This window comes from Triticum aestivum, chromosome 1D, assembly GCF_018294505.1.
Source record: "Triticum aestivum cultivar Chinese Spring chromosome 1D, IWGSC CS RefSeq v2.1, whole genome shotgun sequence".
Classification (NCBI taxonomy): Eukaryota; Viridiplantae; Streptophyta; class Magnoliopsida; order Poales; family Poaceae; genus Triticum; species Triticum aestivum.
In genome coordinates, this window is record NC_057796.1 from 259,735,074 (window position 1) to 259,740,656 (window position 5,583).

At 38.8% G+C, this 5,583-nt stretch overlaps 1 long non-coding RNA gene across 3 annotated transcripts; it reads left to right on the forward strand.

Annotated features, from left to right (window-relative positions):
* Positions 1-491: 491 nt before the first annotated feature.
* On the forward strand, positions 492-5,135 carry LOC123181355 (uncharacterized). Of its 3 annotated transcripts, none has more exons than XR_006491649.1 (4): positions 492-1,040; positions 1,787-2,010; positions 2,566-4,097; positions 4,237-5,135. It is a non-coding gene; the product is annotated as an uncharacterized lncRNA (long non-coding RNA). The 3 variants fall into 3 exon arrangements; XR_006491650.1 differs by having other exon boundaries at positions 2,566-2,789; positions 3,721-5,135; XR_006491648.1 differs by having other exon boundaries at positions 2,566-5,135.
* Positions 5,136-5,583: the final 448 nt, after the last annotated feature.

Consider the following 5,583-nt stretch of genomic DNA (forward strand, 5'->3'; position numbering starts at 1 on the left):
GTTATAAGATCAGAAAAATCACATTTTATGTATGTTTTACAATATGTTTTTACATTTGTAATTTTATGTAACATAAAATATTTTTTACGGCGAGTACATATTTTCTTACGTTCTTTTTTATGTATGAAATAAGACAAAATTTACAAAACGTAAAAATACGGTGCATTGATGTCAAAATAGAGAGGGGGTGAAGAATAACTATTCCTCACCCAGGGTGACGAATAGCGCGAACCCCTCTCTCTCTCTATATATATATATATATATATCTACCTATACTAATTTCAGACTCCCTAGAAATTACCACGTTAATTAGAAATTTTGAGCCGTTCAACTGGTGGGACCGAGTTATTACGGTGGAGATTAACCCATATATTTTTTGCTTAATCACGTGCTTAATTCGGCCAAAAAAAAGTGAAGGCCCACGTTCCTTTCATCATTGCTGTACAAAAAGAAGCCCAACAGACCTTTCATCACCGTTGTCTAAAAAAAAGACCTTCATCGGTTGCTAAAAAAAAGAAGCCCTCCTCCCGTATCCCTAACCTTGTGACGCCTACCATCGGCCGCCACTTCCCATGGATCGCGCCGGCTTCCCATGGATCATGCCGCCGCTCTGCTCACCAGCGTAGTCGTCACTGCCTATCCCAGCCATCGTCACTGCCCACCGCATCCAGCCGCTGTCGCATCTCACCGCCTCCACCGCCCCCATGAATCACCGCCTCCTCTCTCTTGGACCAGCATGCTGCGGTGGATGCTTCCGGTCCCGTTGTGGTGACACGGCTGGTCAAGGGAACGCGGTGAGGCGGATTGTGTCCCGTTCGTTGATCTGCCCCACTTGCTGCTGCTCCTCTCCCATCGACCGTCACATCAACATTTACTGCGACACACGACGTTCTCCTCTTCTGCGGCGATGCTTATAAGCGACAATAACGGTGTCCTATTGTGGCCCAACACTCATCGGACCGCTGAGGCACGGAAGTGCCCGGAGAAGATCGCTCTCCGCTTAGCAAATTCCACCGTGTTCTGAATGGCTGCCCGACAAGGTGATTTTCTTCTCTGAATTTCTCTCATGAAACTTGGGTGGCATGGAGCGGGTGTGCTAGGTGGAGTGCCACTGGATTGTTGTGTTAGTGGGGAGAATCTGCTCTCCTGGAACTTGGGTTTGGCAATGAATTGTGCCAATACTACTATCCTTTGGCTTTGCAATGGTGATCTATGCAGTTCTGTTTTTCCAAATCATGGTGGTTTAGTTAGTTTGTTAACAGGTGCTTCAGTTAGGACTAATAATCGAGAGTGGTTGACTGGATTGAATTTCGCAAAGGACAATACAATTTTGTTATAATTGGTGATTTAGTTAGTTCGTAAAAAATAGTTCATAGGATCAACTGCTATTTAGCTTAGTACAGTATAGTTGTGTGGATTGTCGGTGATGAATAATGAGATTTCATGAATAATACCCAATGCATTGCTTACTGTTGTCCAGTGTACTACAGTTTAGTATGAAGAACTTGACCTTTGTTTGACAAGAAAATGTCTGTGCTAATTCCCACACGGACTGATTTTCTAGAACCAATTTAGGTTGTGATTATTAGTGCGTCTTCAAAGCTGCTTGACATAACATAACGTTTGATTTTTACTAATCTGAAATCGAGCCTAAGCAATGTTAAGTAGACCTTTGAATTCTTAATAAGGAAATTACACAATTTGTTTTGTGTGCCGCAGGATTAGTGTTGTTTGAAGATTTTTTTCTTCAAACCAATCAGGTTGACGATTTTAACTGTCGATGCAGACGCTCTGCCAGATGTTCATCATCAGCGCCAGTCATGGGTTCAGGCTCCTGTGGAATTCATGGCATCAACCATATGAACCTGCATGTATTTGATAGCTTGCTTGATCAGTTTTATGCCTTCCACTACAGCTATGGCTACTACGCAACTTCATTGAGATTTTTTCTATAGGACTTGGATTAATAATCCCCAACAATACGGTCACGCTTCTTATAATTACTTTCAGGTATAAATACATTTGTGATTTTCTGTATGTTGTACTACTAAACTGTGTGCTATGCCAAGCATGACATCTGCGCCTTTTCAGATATGCATGCATTTTTCAAGAGAATTTATCTAATATGTAGTATATAGAAAGGTACCTAAAATGTTAGCTTATATTGCCAACTCTTGAAAGTATACGTGCCTTTTACTTTTTTTGCAATGAACCATGGGATTTCATGAATAATACCCAATGCATTGCTTACTGTTGTCCAGTGTACTACAGTTTAGTATGAAGAACTTGACCTTTGTTTGACAAGAAAATATCGGCTAATTCCCACACGGACTGACTTTCGTGAACCAATTTAGGTTGTGATCATTAGTGCGTCTTCAAAGCTGCTTGACATAACATAACGTTTGATTTTTACTAATCTGAAATCAAGCCTAAGCAATGTTAAGTAGACCTTTGAATTCTTAATAAGGAAATTACACAATCTGTTCTGTGTGCCGTAGGATTAGTGTTGTTTGAAGACGTTTTTCTTCTTACCAATCAGGTTGATGATTTTAACTGTCGATGCAGACGCTGTGCCGGATGTTCATCATCGGCGCCAGTCATTGGTTCAGGCTCCTGTGGAACTCATAGCATCGACCATATGAACCTTCATGTATTTGATAGTTTGCTCGATCAGTTTTATGCCTTCCACTACAGCTAAGGCTGCTACGCAGCTTCATTGAGATTTTTTCTGTAGGACTTGGATTAATAATCTTCAACAATACGGTCATGCTTCTTATAATTACTTTCAGGTATAAATACATTTGTGATTTTCTGTATCTTGTACTACTAAACTGTGTGCTATACCAAGCATGACATCTGCGCCTTTTCAGATATGCATGGATTTTTCAAGAGAATTTATTTAATATGTAGTATATAGCTAGAAAGCTACCTAAATGTTAGCTTATATTGCCAACCCTTGAAAATATACGGACCTTTTACTTTTTTTGCCGTGAACCTAGGGAGCTTGGGACGGAGTAGGTGTCAATAGTTAGTATATACCAGAACATTTTTTTATGATTGCTAGAACAATATTTCTGCGATATTGTATATACTAACATAGTGACTGTGGAGTACTAATTCAAAGTATATACTATTGTACTGTATTTTGTCTATATACCATCTATATCAAAGTAGTACGTACACTGCTCTTTGTGCACGGCAGTATGTAGCATACAAAATTAAATCAAATGGGTATATAACATACACTTTGATAAAGTGAGTATATACTTTTTTTCTGGTGCAGTATATACAACATTTTTGTAAGGCAATATATAGTACTTTTTAAGTGAACCAGTATACTACTTTTTTTATTCAGTATATACATAATCTTTTAGTCGATATATACTACTCTTTTTGAGTAGGTATATACTACTATTCTTGATATATAAGGCAACCTGTAAATTCCACGCCGCGGCCATTGTCGACTAGATGGTGGTACCGTCGCATGGATCTACCAGTGCATGCCATGCCAACATTGTTTCTTATTACCACCATTGTTGACGATATTGGTGGTGCCGTCACATGGATCAATCAGTGCACCCCATGCTGTCGCTTTGTCGACGAGATGGAAATGCCGTCTTATCCATCAATCAGTGCACCTACTTATTAACGTCGCATCGGCTTTGCACCTCGATCCAGATTACTTTCATGCAAAGCCTGTCATGTTTGCCTTTTGTGCAGGAATAGGCAAGCACAACAGAAGACCTGATCATAGACACTCATAGTCTGAGGTAAATACTCCTTCGACGCAAGCTGTCACATTGTTTTCTTTTATCTTGAAAATTGTAAATTTATTTAAAAAATTGTGGTAACAAATTTATTAAGTTATTACATGGGAGAGACCATCAACTAATAATAATATAAAACAAGGGTAGGCTAGGAAAAAGATACATCATTCTTAGAAAATTGTGCTAACAAAGTTGTTAAGTTATTACGTGGGAGAGACTCAACTAATAATATAAAAACAAGGGTAGGCAGTATTATCGGAAAGATTGGACGCTACTTCTTCCCCCAGGCCCGAAAGAGATCACGCTTCTCCACCGTCTCTTCCTCTCCTGGTTAGAAAACAACCTCAAGCAATTTTCCTTATTTGAAACTTTTTCGGCTGTGCTAAAGGAGCTTATACTAAAAACTGTTTTCCTCATCTGCACCGGGTTCATTTTCTTACAATATTTTGTTATATGTTTTTCCTTGCAGGTTTATCTTGAATACACAATAACTTTGGATTTGAGATCACTTTGTTTTGTATCATGTGCTTGGATAGTGTTGTGCTCTCCAGGGATGCAATCCCGGCTCTTCTCACATAGAACCTATGGATACCTCATGGAGATTTGTTGGAGCATAATCTTCTAATGTACAACCTATGTATACATATGGACATCGGAGGGAGCATAATTATGATCATCAAGCGAGCTTATAAAAACCTGCTGTCTAAACAGACTACAGCGGCATGAAGGAGGCTAATGTCAGTTGTCAACGTCGTCGCTGGTCAAGTTACTAATCAGTTTTTGTATCGACAAAACATGTCCAGGACCCTCTATGGGAGAGTTAACATCTTCAATGGCCATCCCAATCTCCAGTTACGGCTGATGTTGTTGCTTGATATGCTGGTCCGCCACAATCTCCTCTTCAAGGAAGTTCCTTGCCAAGCTGCCATGTCCTGGCAGTTGTAGGTTAGAGAATTGACTTCTCATGAATTTTCTTCTAACCCTTTTTTCAGTCAGCAGATAGTGCAGATAGTTAGGCGGTGAAACACGTGACAATGAAGATCTTTGTCAACTACTAAAACATTGATGGTTTCTGTTATACTGTATATCTGAATAAACAATTTTGCGGGCATTTTTTTTGCAAAAGTAAAGGCATGTGAGAACTGCTAATGCTTGAGTGTCGTGGCTGCTGCACTTCTGATTTTCTGTCAATTGTGTGTGAGAACTACTAAATTGTAGATTAAATATATGGCAGAAAATTAGGTGGAGGGAGTAGTTTTTTTGTTTATGTTTTTTAATGGTTGTTGGTTCGGACAGCTACTACAACTTTATTATAAAGGATAATCTAGCAGAAAAGTTAATGGAAGATGGTGGTGCCATTACTCCAAATCTTTGTTTTATTCATGTTCTCCTCCAACTGTGTTGTCTATATCTTTTCTTTCACACCTATTATTTGTATAAAGTCTATACAATTAAATTATCTATAGTCTGTTTTTGCCTTTTTCCTCATCAACGAGTAATTTATGTAGTACCAGACTATTAAACTTCACTGCTAAATATAACGTGTTGGGAGGTGCTTCTTTCGGATGCATATATATAGTAAAAATCTGAAGCATGTATTTCCTTCCGCTATCAGGGAATTCAATTTCACATTGCTTATGGATCCTAAACTTATAGAGCAAGCTTTTGTGAAGCTTCTTTTTATGCTAATAGTACTACTTAATTTACCAAATATTCTTCATTCTCCAACCTATCATGTCCGCTTCTTTTCCTTTCTATGCAAGCTTACATGAATAAGCTTGCGCTCTATATTCAACAAACCATAATTATCATACTC